The following is a 14,389-nucleotide window of genomic DNA, read 5'->3' as shown; positions in this document are numbered from 1 at the left end:
AAAAATTAAAAACAGAAATACCATATGATCCAGTAATCCCACTACTGGGTATTTGCCCAGAGAAAACAAAGTAACCAGCTTGGGAAGCCATATATGCACCCTTATGTCTATAGTAGCATTATTTACAATAGCTAAAGTAAGAAAGCAACTCAAGTGCCCATCAGCTGATGAGTAGATAAATAAGTAGTGTGTATATATAATGGAATGTTATTCAGTCATAAATAAGAATGAAATCTTGCCATTTGTGACATGGATAGACCTAGAGGGTATTATTCTAAATGAAATAAATTAGGGAAAGATAAATACCACATGACTTCACTTATATGTGGATAACAACCAAACAAAAACAAGGTAGGAACAGACTCAGAGAACAGAACTTCAGAGAACAAACCAAAGGTTTCATTGGGGAGGATACTGAAAGGATGGGCAAAACGTGTGAAGGGGAATGGGAGGTACAAGCTTCTAGCTATGGGATGTGTAACTCAGGAGGAAGAACTTTACAGAATAGGGAATGCAGTCGATGGTATTTTAATAGTGTTATATGGTGATAGATGGTAGCTCCACTTGTCAGCATAACATAAGATAAGTAGTCGTCAAAGCAATGTTGTAAACACAAAAATATTATGTTTTGTGTTAACTATATTTCAATAATAATTATTTTTCTTAAATTTTTTTTATTTACTTATGATAGTCACAGAGAGAGAGAGAGAGGCAGAGACACAGGCTGAGGGAGAAGCAGGCTCCATGCACCGGGAGCCCGATGTGGGATTCGATCCCGGGTCTCCAGGATCGCGCCCTGGGCCAAAGGCAGGTGCCAAACCGCTGCGCCACCCAGGGATCCCATATTTCAATAATAATTAAAAAGGACACTGTGTCCATGAAAGAATATTAGGTGCAAAACAAATAGCTACCACAACAAGAACAAAAAAGGAGGGAGGAGTTAATCTGGGGGTGGGCATGACTTAATCAGGTGAAAACTCTTAACAGAGTTTCTGTGGAGTAAGAGATCTTCTGTTGGCCTTAAAGATGCAAACAGCCATGGATAAAATGCCTGTGGAGTGGCCACATTTCAGGCAACTGCAAGCACCCTCCAAAATCTGAAGGCAGCCTAGGTCTGTCAACCAGTGGGAGAGCAGGGACCTCAGCCCACAGTTCACACCAGATGAATTCTGCCAAGAATTCCAAGGGAGTTTGGAAGAGGAGCTTCCCCAAGTCATGCCTCTGCTGGCATAACTGTGGCCTGTTGAGACTCCTAAGCAGAGAATCTAGGAAAGCCATTCCTGTGCTTCTGACCCGTGCAAATGGAGATTGAGCTGCTGAGTCTTTACTGATTTACGCGGCAATTAAAAATTAACATATTATCCCCATTAAAAATCTGTTATCTTAAACCTTCCTCCATCATTTTATTTATTTATTTATTTATTTATTTATTTATTTATTTATTTATTTTAAATATTGTTTGTTTTTTTTAAGATTATTTATTTATTTATTCATGAGACAGAGAGAGAAAGAGGCAGAGACACAGGCAGAGGGAGAAGCAGGCTCCATGCAGGGAGCCCGACAAGGGACTCAATCCCGGGACCCCAGGATCAGGCTCTGGGCTGAAGGCGGCGCTAAATTGCTGAGCCACTGGGGCTGCCCCCTCCATTATTTTGTACATATTTTATTAGGTATAATAAATTCCAATTGTTGAAGCATCACAGACATGTCATTTGCTCTATAATTCCTGGTTCAAGATCTTACAGTTTCTGGCCCCGAATACCATAATATTTTCTCCACCAGTCTCCCTTTTTACTAATCATTCCTTTTGTTATTGGCCAGTCACTCCAAAGAAAAAGTTACTTTTCTAAAAGTAACTTATGGTATTCCTACTTTGAAAACCTTTGCTGATTTCCTTAAAACTAAACTGCCATCTACTTTGTAAAATCTCTAAAATTCCTTACAAGAGGCTCTAAGCAAAGATTTTTGACCCTGGCTGTAAGATATATTCCCACTGCACAAGACACACTACAGATCAATTTGACCAGAATGCCATGGAATAGGACCTAGAGGAATACCAAGAGGAATCTAAAGTGTAGTCAAAGCTGAGGGCCACCTCCAGAACTCATTCTCCACCTGCCCTTCCCTCTCCTGAATCTTGAAATATGTCCCCATAGACAATTTCATCTTCTCTAGTAATGCCCATGCCTTTCCTCATGCAGAAAAATTTTCTCCAACCAGGTTAGCCTTCCTCATTCATTACATCAGCCACTCCTTGCCAACAGAGTCAACTACCTGGTGCCACCATTTGTCTGCCGTGCCAGTCTGGCAAAACTTCAGACCTAGATTGGTCTAACTGTTTTCCTATTCTGCTTCATCCTGGATGACCAGCAGAGATGAAGAAAATGCTAACTCTACACTTGTGACACTGTTAATTTCACACTTGTGACAACCACATTCTCATACCGACTAGAGATTTTTCTGAGTTTCCTCTCACTCCCTTTTCATATTACAGCTTGTTCAAACCTTTTCCACCAGTTCTCAAACTTTTAAGACCTCAACCCTTCTTTCCCAGAGAAAAACAGAAATAAGAGCTCCTTTATACTCCTGTGAATATGTCTGTATTCATTCCCATGTTTTTCTTCTGTCTACATATCATAATGGAAAAGACATCCATTTTGCCTATGTAGGACACATTTTTACTGTTTAAGTTCTCTACAACTCTTTCAGGACCTTATTTTCTTGATTGTAATTCCCCCTCCCTCCCCATATGTGTGTGTCTGTGTGTTTGCATATATGTGTTATATACATATTTTAAGTTCTACATTAAACAAATAATAAAAATAAATTATATTTAAGTTCATTTTCTCTTTGATTAATATTATAATGACTTTACACCAAACATCTAAGGGTCATCAGGAAGGATCTTTGTGGGGTTGAGAAAAATTACTCCATTTGAGGTCATTAAAAGACTAATTTTCAGGCAGCCCTGGTGGCTCAGCAGGTTAGCACCACCTTCCGCCTGGAGACCCAGGATGGAGTCCCACGTCAGGCTCCCTGCATGGAGCCTGCTTCTCCCTCTGCCTGTGTCTCTGCCTTTCTCTCTCTGTGTCTCTCATGAATAAATGAATAAAATTTTTTAAAAAGACTAATTATCTGTTTAACATAATTATAATTCTATAGTTCTTTCTAAGGAGACTTGAGAACAAATTTAGGCTTAGGTACATAACAAATGCTAATGTAAGATTAAATACATACGACAAGCATTGCTTCATTTTATAGAGGAACTGAGTCAGAACATGACTCCATTTGCCACTGAATGAAAGCAGAGGACTAGTAAGTGGAATTAGTTCTCATGGCATGCAAGTTTCAAATATAAAATTCCAGGAGACTTTATATAACTTTTATAACTTTTAAAGATTTCAATCCCTGGGGTGCCTGGGTGCCTCAGTGGTTGAGTGTCTGCCTTTGGCAGGTCGTGTTCCTGGAGTCTTGGGATCAAGTTCCACATCAGGCTATCCATAGGGAGCCTGCTTCTCTCTCTGCCTATGTCTCTGTCTCTCTCTGTATCTCTGATGAATAAATAAATAAAATTAAAAAGAAAAGATTTGAATCCCCATATAGAACCTATTTTAAAGTGTATTTTGAATTAGATGCTCTTTTAATGCAATGAGATTTTTAGATCATTTTCATCTATGCTTGCATGTTGAAGGATTTTAGAGAGCCTGTAGCAACACATTTTTTTTTTCTTTCACCATAAGACATAAACCCAGAAGATCTCTATGAAAGTCAAGGTCACAAATTCAAGGAGTATAAAATAATTTTGAAATTCAACAGGATTAAGCAACAGTGACATTTATTTTTCAGGAAAGTTATTTTCATGCTAAAGCATACCCCAAAGGAAAGCCCATAGTAAGAACTATTAATAATTGCATATTTTTATACCTATTTCATAATTGAAAGGATTAGCTTTACCCACATACTTAATACTTACAATTTTTGGCAACAGAATATGATCAAATGTGACTACATACAAGGTTAACCTGCCATATGAGAATTCCAAATCTTGACTATGTAAACTTCACTAATGTTTTAAAAACTCATTTACATAAAATATATCACAGAATAGCTTCACTGGCAACATTCATAAATCTAAATCCAATTGCTATGAAAGAGGCAGTTTTTCTGACAAAAATATTTTACGCTACAATTTATATGCAGAATACATTGCTTGGACCATCATATTACTTGGCCCAGGGATGCTTCATGTTCCATCTTAGTTATCCATATCCATATGAAAATAGGTATGAAGTAGTCATTATAGGATTATCAATAGAACATGAACCCACACTGTGATTGTAAAGTATAAGACATTACACATAGCAGGTGCTCAAAAAGTGCCTGTTTATATTATGGTTAAAGATGAACTGCATAGATCCATTAACAGTATCTCTTATGTATATTGTAACTAAAGAAATTTATTCAATGACTTATACCCAATGAGACTGAAGCCCAGAAACCTGGAATGACTTTTCAATCTATATTACTAAATCCAAACTTTGCTCTTTAGATAGCTACAATGGACACAGGTGGAAACACAGCTCGCTGAATCAGGTGGTCTCAGATAAAACTACTTCGAAGGATATTACCCATGCACTGTCTTTCTTCCATCATTCAAGCACTAATAGTAACACATCCCCACCACTTGAAAGATCTTGTTTTGGAGAATATGAAATATTGATGATATTAAGCCTGAGGAAATAACCTAGATCAATTTATTAATATTTTCCTACTGTGTAAAAATAAGAGCAAACATCCGAACTAGACAGGGCATGTTCTATTTACTGACACTGCTAAAATAATGAGAACACAGTCCCAATAATAAGACAGGGAGAAGATAAAATGTTGATCGTTGCTTTCTCACTTCCAAATGAGAAATCTGAGAGCACCTTGTGAATTAAAATTAGATCATGTCTTAATTTATTAATCTTTAAAGATTTACTATTTTAATTTATATATCTTAGTGGTACTATTTATCTATTAATACCCCATACTGAAAAGTATCTAATGACTTAAAGTACTTTAAAGTATTTGTTTAGGGGAGACACCTGGGTGGCTCAGCAGTTGAGCATCTCCCTTCAGCCCAGGGCGTGATCCTGGGGTCCTGGGATCGAGTCCCACATCAGGATCCCTGCATGGGGCCTGCTTCTCCCTCTGCCTGTATCTCTCCCTTTCTCTCTCTCTCTCTCTCTCTATCTCTCTCTCTCTGTGTCTATCATGAATAAATGAATAAAATCTTTAAAAAAATGTATTTGTTTAGGGGAAATAGGCAGAAACATGATGGCTAATGTTTTGACAATATTGCAATAACAACTTGAGAAAGTGGATTAATACTTTGCCCTTGTTCTCAAGGGAAGAACTGACTATATTAAACATTTATTTAAAATATCAATCCAGTGACACCTGGATGGCACAGTTGGTTAAGATTCTGACTCTTGGTTTCAGCTCGTCATGATCTCAGGGTCATGAGATTGAACCCTCTGAGCCTACTTAAGACTCTCGTCTCTCCCTACTGCCCTCTCAAAATAAATAAATCTTAAAAAATAAAATAAAATCTTGATCCATTAGTGTGTGGAAATGTAGATCAAATTCAGTAAGACTGCCAGCTTGTTCTGGTAAATTTTTATTTTGACCTAATACTGCTTCTAAATAGCAGCTACGTTTCTTTCGAAGACGGTACCAACTTTGTTTAGGCCTCTGTGGGGTCTGAGACAGGAAAGTTGGAAAGCCCCAGAATTATCATTACCTCTTGTTTTTTTAAATTCTGAGTTATCAAACAAAGGTTTTGAAAGACTCTCTAGTAAAATGAAAGTATCTTAACTGCATATTACTTTTTAGGCCATCAGAAAGCTTCTCTAATGTTAAACCTTATAAAATGATGGTTATGATATTCCAAATAAGAAAGTATCTGTTGGACTGACAGCCTAATCAGATACCCGAAATACAGTTGATTAGAAGTTACACAAAATTCAAACCATCATGTTGAGGAAAGAGTATTCCTGGACTCTTTAAAACTCAAATATTTCATAACATACTTATTAAAATTTAATCATCTAAGTATCAACTAGTTTCTTTAATTAAAAATATAACTTACTGGTGTTCTTTTAGACGCAGATGGGCTATTCAAAGTCATGTAAGCAAATAGCTTCATTTTATAGACTGGTCAGAAATAGAAAGGGAACTCTAAACCAGACTTGATTGAGCTACTCAGCTCACTGGCAAGAAGAAAAAAAAAATCACTATACAGACCCAGAATGTTCTTTTTAGTGCTAGAGTAATAAAGTAGGAAATCAACCCTGCCCTTAAAGAAATTCATATTTTGGAAGGTATCAGTCTTATAAATGGGGAAAAATGGCATATAATTAACTACTTAAATCTTGCGATACAAATAATAAACAGAAATTTTAACACAATAGGAGGTATAATGAATGTACATCCAATCTATTTTTAAAATAATTATTGTGAAAATATTGGCATAATATGTGGTAGACAGATTTTTTTTTGTCTAATTGCTTGAGATGGTTCACCTGCTAAGACTAAATGTATCAGTGTCAATTTATTAGTCAATCAACCAAATCATATAAGGAACTGATCTTTTCAATTGAATTGTCCAAGCAATTTAATTGAGATGGTATTTCCAGTTGTTCATATAGACCAAGTTTCACATTAACAACCTTGTGCCAAGTTCCTCCAGGCAGACAAAAGAGATGTTTTTCTCTTAGAAGACATGAGAATATTAGGACAAACAGAACATTAGACACAGAACAATCTGAACTGTTCAATTAGGACAGTATGTACTAAAGCAGTTTTTATCAATACTACAAATAAATGCTATTAAAATTAGTGACTGAAAGCTTTCACCACAGAATAAATTTGACATTTGAAACACTACAAGGTACACAGATGGTTGACAAACCAGTAGTGCTGTGTAATTCTTAGAACTGTGGCAGCAAGAAACTGTATGAAGTCCTGTCATTACATTTCCTTCCCCTAAAAAATCTTGAAACACACCAAACATTCTCTACACTTCTTTAAAAAAATCCTGAAAGTTGATCTGAGAGAGTGCCTTGTATTCATCAGTGCTATTGCCCAAATGTTTTAGGTTCTGCTCCCTGATCCTTGAAGTTAGGTGTGATCTTTAATTGCTTTAGCCAATGAGATGTGAGAAGTGAAACATGCCACTTCTAGGTGGAAGTTTTAAGAGTTCAAATGTACCTTGCATACTCTTTCTTTCCTTTAAGCCACAGGGACCAAAAATGTGAGATAGTGGCAACTCCATTAGCCGGGGTTCCTGAGTAAGCAAAACCCCTAGCTAACCCAAGATGGACATGGATAGTAAGTGATCTTTGTGACTTTCAACCATTATGATCTTGAAATATTGGTTGCATTTATTATTGTACCATAATCTACATCATCCTGATGGATCTACCTTGGAGTAGCGAAGTTTATCTTTCAGAAAATAAAGTGCAAGTCCCATAGAATATTTAAAGCATTTTGAGAACTTATATTATAATGCCCTGACACCATAAAATTAAGCCATATCAGCAGTTAGTCTATTTTGAAAGGGAACAGCATCAAATGAGAACTTGACCTTGAAAAAGTTGAGCCTATGGATATGTAATTCAGGAAAATTTATAATTTATTATTTAAAAAAGGACTAGAGATATGGATTATAAATCAAGGTCTAACCTTATGTGATCTGGAATAAAATATTAGATCCTAATAGTTCAGTCTCCTCATGTGAAAATAAAAATGCAAAATACTTGTCCTTTTTAACTTGTTTTAAAACTGTAAGGTCAAAAAACATAAGCAGGCTGTTGTGAAAAAAATTAAGATACAGCATAAATGACATGGTAATAATTTACCACCACTAAAAGCTTTACAGCAAGGTAAAAATGTTTTTGTCTTGTCCTATTTTTGGTGCTAGTGATTGATGGAGAATATAATTCTGTAAAGGTGCTTTAGTAAAAAAAAAAATGAATGCAGTGTAATAATTTTCAAATTTGGGTGCCACTTCTAATTCCAAATCATTCTCATGTAAATTAGAAGCTAGGCTAACATTGACAAAATGAGAGATTCTGTATTGCATCGGTAAATCAGTTGTTTGAGTCCATCTCTGTCTTTCCAAGTATGCTGCGAGCCAAGGCCAGACATTCATTATCTCTCACCTGGACTATTATAATGGCCCCTCAACTGACTCCATGTCTCTAATCTCTTCTCATCCATTCATGTCTGCTCAGTTCCCATATTAATGTCCCAAAGCATGTTTAATGTCCTAAATATATCATGGCCTAACTTTAAATAACTTCTAAAGCATGGCAAAACTTTGATAAAAAGGCAATCCAGGTGGGAGAGATATCACAAATTAAATTTAAAAGATGCAAATGGACATAAAATGTTCACAAATCAATGGAGAAATCTTTTGTATGAAAATCTGAGGTTGGGGAGAAGTATAATATTGGCTACATCAGGTGGGGCTGTACTGGAAGGTCATGCTGGAGGGCTTAAAAGTTATTAAGAATTGTGGCACTAATTCAGGTGTGCTATTGAAGAAAAGACATCATGAGAATGGGGTGCCCTCTTAAAAGAGGATTTGAAAATTCAGAACTTTAGTGACAAATGACTAGGACTTAGGTTAAGAAACCATTAAGTATAATAGATATATATTACATTTACTTATATATAGTTAGAGAATAATATAAGGAAATATAATTGACTATTACTTATAATTAACTAGCTCTGACATGTACATATGGCTAATATACTTTCTAAATGGAAATTATTATCTTCAAAATGATCAATGAACCAGCTCTTTAAATAGCAGCTTCATTTCCCAACTGTTAAAGACAGGTTTAACATAACACATTCTAACCATGAGCAATGGCCAGTTTATGAGATAGATGCTTCTAAGTATTCCATGAGATTCAGAAATAGATGAGCTTCAAAGTGCCCTTTTTGCTTCATCTTGTAGATACCTAAAGGAAGCTCTGACCTAAATCCAGACATAATATTAGACCAGCATATTGAATTTATTTATTGTCTATTTTCTTATTTATGTGTCTATTTTGAGACTAAAAGTTCACTACTGGGGGATTTCATATGAAAATAAAGATTTGCAGCTTCTCTTGAAAATGTGGAGGATCTAGGAACACCTGGGTCTCATCCTAGCATGGCAATAATTGGCTGAAACTGAGTAGCAGGGCCTCTTCAGGTGAAATATGCCTTAGCAGTTCTCTATAGTCCCTTGGAGTAATAGTCTAAATTTCTAAACCAAGGACTCCCCCCCACCCAACTAAGGCAAAACTTAACTCACAATTCTAATAGGAAAAGAGATGAAGGGGGGCTGCTGGAATCGTAGGGGAAGGAAGAAGATAAAGAAGCCCATGAATCAGGGCTCTATGAAGGCATCCATGAGGAATCTAGCTAGAAATTCCTATCTTGGAAGAAGCCCAGGCAACAATGAGTTCCTAGAATGTAAGCTTCATTGGGGGATTGAGTGCTACTATCATTAATACCCTGGATATTACTCATATCAGCACTTAAACTTAATTCCTAAAGGTGTCAAAAAGAGACATCAAAAGCACCTAGACCAGCATGTATACCTAAAATGAGATGGAGGAAGGCATTCTTCATTCAGAGCCAACCTTCTCCAATCTCTGAGGCACAGAACAAAGCTCGTAAGTGGTGAGGTGTGCATGAAAGAGACTTCAGAGATGAAATTCTTTTTTATTTGTTGGAATTTTGGGTCATTCAATGATTTGTATTCATGAACAACAAAACGCGTTATTATAAATTCTAAATTATGGAGTACATGATGAAGAAAATTTACCTCCAAAAGTTTGCTTTTGCCAAAGAACCGCATGTTTCACTGAGCTAATGCAGAAATCAATGTACTGGAATGAATTCACAGTACATTAACTTTTTGCAAGTTACTGTAAAAAACTTTGAAATATCGCCAAGGTGTAAAATTAAATATGACTCCCTGCCTTGATTTATATTGTAAGCTGGTAATGGTGAGTTTGTTTCACTTACCAATAAATTTGTTTACTAATGGATTGTGCATCACCTAACCCAGAGATTTAGACTTTTCTTATCTCCTATAGACAAACAGCCATGTTATGATTTTATTTAATAATATACCAACGAAAGGAAAAAAAAGTTATGAGAGTGGAATGAGGTTTTTTTTTTTTTCTCTAATAAAACTGAAATAGTCAACAATCTTCTAGTTATACTAATAATGTCAAGGAACTGTGGCAATTTCAATTCACTTAAAAAGAGGACCTTTTAAACCAGGAAAAGTATCGAGAGTGACCAGAAATTTGCTTCTGAAAACTTAAAGGAAGAGAGAAAGAGTTGATTAGTTTCCTAGTTTCTTGGCTTGTGGCAGCATTCTTCCGTTTCCTGCCTTCTCTCTCTCTCTCTCTCTCTCTCTCTCTCTCTCTCACTCTCTCTCTCTTTTTTAGATTTTATTTATTTATTCATGAGACACACACACACACACACACACAGAGAGAGAGAGAGAGAGAGAGAGAGGCAGAGACACAGGCAGAGGGAGGAGCAGATTCCATGCAGGGAGCCCAATATGGGATTTAATCCCGGGTCTCCAGGATCAGGCCCTGAGCTGAAGGTGGCATGGAACAACTGAGCCACCCGGGCTGCCCTCCTGCCTTTTCTTCATGGTCATCTTCCCTGTGTTTCACAACTCCTTCTCCTTTCTCTTATAAGGACATTAGAATCCTCACTAAATTCAGGATAATCTCATCTCAATTTTCTTAATTTTATCTGCAAAGACACCATTTGCAAATAAGTTCACATTCATAAAGAGCATGAGTTAGAACTTAAACATATCTTTTGTGGGGGACATAATGCACTAGAGTGAGGAATAAAGATTATGATAAGGAAGACAATATAACACAAGGATGAGAACCTGGCCTTTGAGATCAAACCTACCTAGGCTTATATTCCACTTTAATATCAACTGCCTAGATCCTCTAAGCTTCAATCTTATTATCCATAACAAAAATTGGTGAACTATGGCTTATAGGTCAAATCCAGCTTCTGCTTGTTCTATAGATATAATTTGCTGGAACAAAGATGAATCCATTTAAGTGCTCTCTATGGTGGTTTTGGCACTGCAACAGCAGAGGTGACTAATGCAAAGGACACAGTATGATGTGCAAAGCAGGAATATTTACTATCTGGACTTTTATAAAAAGAGATATGCAAATTATGATTTGTAAGAGAATGACAGTACTGACTGCATACGAGGATCAAATGAGAACTCTAAATATGGCTAAGCAAACAAGCACTATGAGTCAGCTGTTTCTTTTTTATTATTTTTTAAGATGTTATTTATTTATTCATGAGAGATACAAAGAGAGAGGCAGAGACATAGGCAGAGGGAGAGGCAGGCTCCATGCAGGGAGGCAGGCCCTCAACCAGTAAGCCACCCAGGCGTCCCAAGTTTGTTTCTATGAGAGAGGCAAAGTGTCATGGCCTATAATAGCATGGGCTTAGAATTAAGATACATCTGAGTTCAAAGTGAAGCAGGCCACTTCTTACTAGTGGTATTTTTTTTTTTTTTGTGCCTGTCAATGACCATCTTCGAGCCTTGATTTTATCATCTGCAAAATGGGAGTAATTATTATCATCAATCTCAAAGAACTGTTCTGTAGACTAGAGGATCTGAGACAAAGGGTGAGCTATTGCTGCTACTATTATTATTCTCCAACAAAGAAGGTATAACACATCTTAAGTGTATGACATAGGGATGGGAAACGGGAAGACAGTCGAGTTTGAGAAATCCTTTACAAGAAGAAAATCTAACATCTTGAGTCTTCAAGAATGATATGTTCTCCTCAAGGCCAAAACGTCTGTGGCATGCAGGAATGGGTAGAGTACTTGAGAGAATTTTGAACACATAGAACAGGTAATGATTGGCTTTTGGTATTTGGCCATTAATAGTCACATGCTAATTAAAGCAGGCATATCAAAATATTAAATAAATAGCTTGAAGGCACATAAAAATGGGGATGACATCACAGACTTTAAAAACTAAATGAACTCATTATCACCCCCACCAATCACATTCTTCCTTTTGTGTTACCTCTATCCTGCTCCTATATTAAAGTTCAGGCTCTTGACATGACTTACGGAACTTCCCTAATCTGCTGCTTCCATGTATCTCCATTGGTATTTAAGGTACATGAGATTCTGTAACTTCACAATGATCACCATGTGGTAATAATTTGGCAAAGGGAAGATTTAATTCAGGAAGCACTTAACACCTCTTTCCTTAGTTTTACTTCATGCAGTACACACACATCATAGCTTTATAGTATCCCTTTACAATCATTATTAGTTTAGGAAAAAAGCTGAGACTATAGCTTTGGTTCAGGTGCTGAATTATTTCATCTAAATTTGAAGTGCACTACAAGCATCCTTCCAATGTCTCCAAAGATGATCAGATAGAAAAAATCTTCGCAAGCCTTCTCACTCAATAGAATTGAAGTAGTACCAACCAAAGTATTTTAAGGTGTGAATTCTTGTTTTGCATTTGTTTTTGTACCTGATTTATTAAAAAATTAGATACACAAAATACAGACCATAGAGGTAAAAATTACTCTCGGGCTTTGATTCTGCATATGAGACTCAAAATGTGAGGGTTGTCAATAGTATGACTCTAAATGTAGAGATAGAAAATGGAAAGCAAAAGGAGTAAAGAGTTTGAGGAAGAAAACATTCTTACCATTCAAACGCTACCAACTACTGATTTTTTTATATATATCTCCTTTCTTTCTTGCTAGTGTTCTTAATTGGGGAGGGGGACAAACTGTACTTATAATATTTTACTAGCTACCTAGTAATCATTCTGGAGCACAAGGTATTATTATTATTTTTTAAAATTTTTATTTTTATTTATCATAGGCACACAGTGAGAGAAGAGAGGCAGAGACACAGGCAGAGGGAGAAGCAGGCTCCATGCACCGGGAGCCCGACATGGGATTCGATCCCGGGTCTCCAGGATCGCGCCCTGGGCCAAAGGCAGGCGCCAAACCGCTGCGCCACCCAGGGATCCCAGCACAAGGTATAATGATAGGACTATTCACAACATCCTTGGTTATCTGGCCCAAACTAAAATAAGGCCTGGATAATCACTACCATTGGAAAAGAAATATAAAATGCTAAATATGTGTAAAAGATAGAATATTATACAATGTCCCCAAAGGAACAAACAAATATATAAAAGGAAGAATGGAGGCAGTTAATATATTAAGAGATACACTCTGGAATCAAACTGCATGGATGAGAAAACAAGCTCTCACATTACTACTTGGGCAATCTTGTTCAACCTCTCTACTCATTAATTCCTTAATCTAACATAGTAATAAATAACTGATATTATTGATATAAAAATAAAATGAGCTAATAGAGTACTTACGGACAGGTATAGCCTATTATAAATGCTAAGTACTAGCCATCATTATTTATCAGGAAAAAAAATAGGAATACAACTCCCTATGATCCAGCAGCCCCACTACTGAGTATATACATAATGGAAATTAAACAGTGTACTGGATCGCTTCTCGGCCTTTTGGCTAAGATCAAGTGTAGTATCTGTTCTTATCAGATTAAACAGTGTACTGGAGAGAGAGCTATACTCCCAAGTTCATTGCACCATTATTCACAATAGTTTAGATGTGGAGACAATCTATATGTTGATGCATAAAGAAAATATGTCATTTATATAGAATCGAATAGGACTTAGTAAGGAAGGAAATTCTGTTATTTGCAACAGCATAAATGAACTTGGGGCCCATTATACTAAGAAGCCAGACACAGAAAGACAATACCACATGATTTCACTTCTATACAGGATAAAATAGTTGAACTCAGAAGCACAGTAGAATGGTAGTTGCCAAAAGTTGGAGGGTAAAGTGGGGAGACACTGATCAAAGGTGCAAAGTTTCAGTTGTACAAGGTGAATCAGTTATGGAAATCTCATGTACAGTATGGTGACTATAGTTAGCAATACTGTATCATATCCTTGAAATATGTTAAGAGGGTAGATCCTAATTGTTCTCATCACACATAAAAAAAAAAATGGTAACTATGTGAGGTGAATGTGTTAACCAGCTTGATTGTGCTGATCATTTCCCAATGTACACATGTACGAAAACATCAAATTATACAACTAAAATATACACAACTTATATTTATCAATTATATTCCAATAGAGGTGATAATGAGATGTATGTATATTATAAATGTAAATGAAAACACAAGCTAAATAATCACATGTATTTATACTTCAGAAATATATATACTTTATGATAAACACAGGCAGAGT

At 36.3% G+C, this 14,389-nt stretch overlaps 1 protein-coding gene and 1 pseudogene across 2 annotated transcripts in view; one reads left to right on the top strand and one right to left on the bottom strand.

Annotated features, from left to right (window-relative positions):
- The window catches only part of THSD7B (thrombospondin type 1 domain containing 7B), an 861,577-nt gene that overhangs the window by 191,903 nt on the left and 655,285 nt on the right, over nt 1–14,389 (bottom strand). The window lies entirely within an intron of this gene.
- Nucleotides 13,618–13,798, top strand: LOC112909581 (U2 spliceosomal RNA; annotated as a pseudogene).

This window comes from Vulpes vulpes, chromosome 5 (assembly GCF_048418805.1).
Source record: "Vulpes vulpes isolate BD-2025 chromosome 5, VulVul3, whole genome shotgun sequence".
NCBI lineage: Eukaryota > Metazoa > Chordata > Mammalia > Carnivora > Canidae > Vulpes > Vulpes vulpes.
Note: the sequence above shows the minus strand (reverse complement) of the source record. Positions and strands in the feature narration are given on the sequence as shown.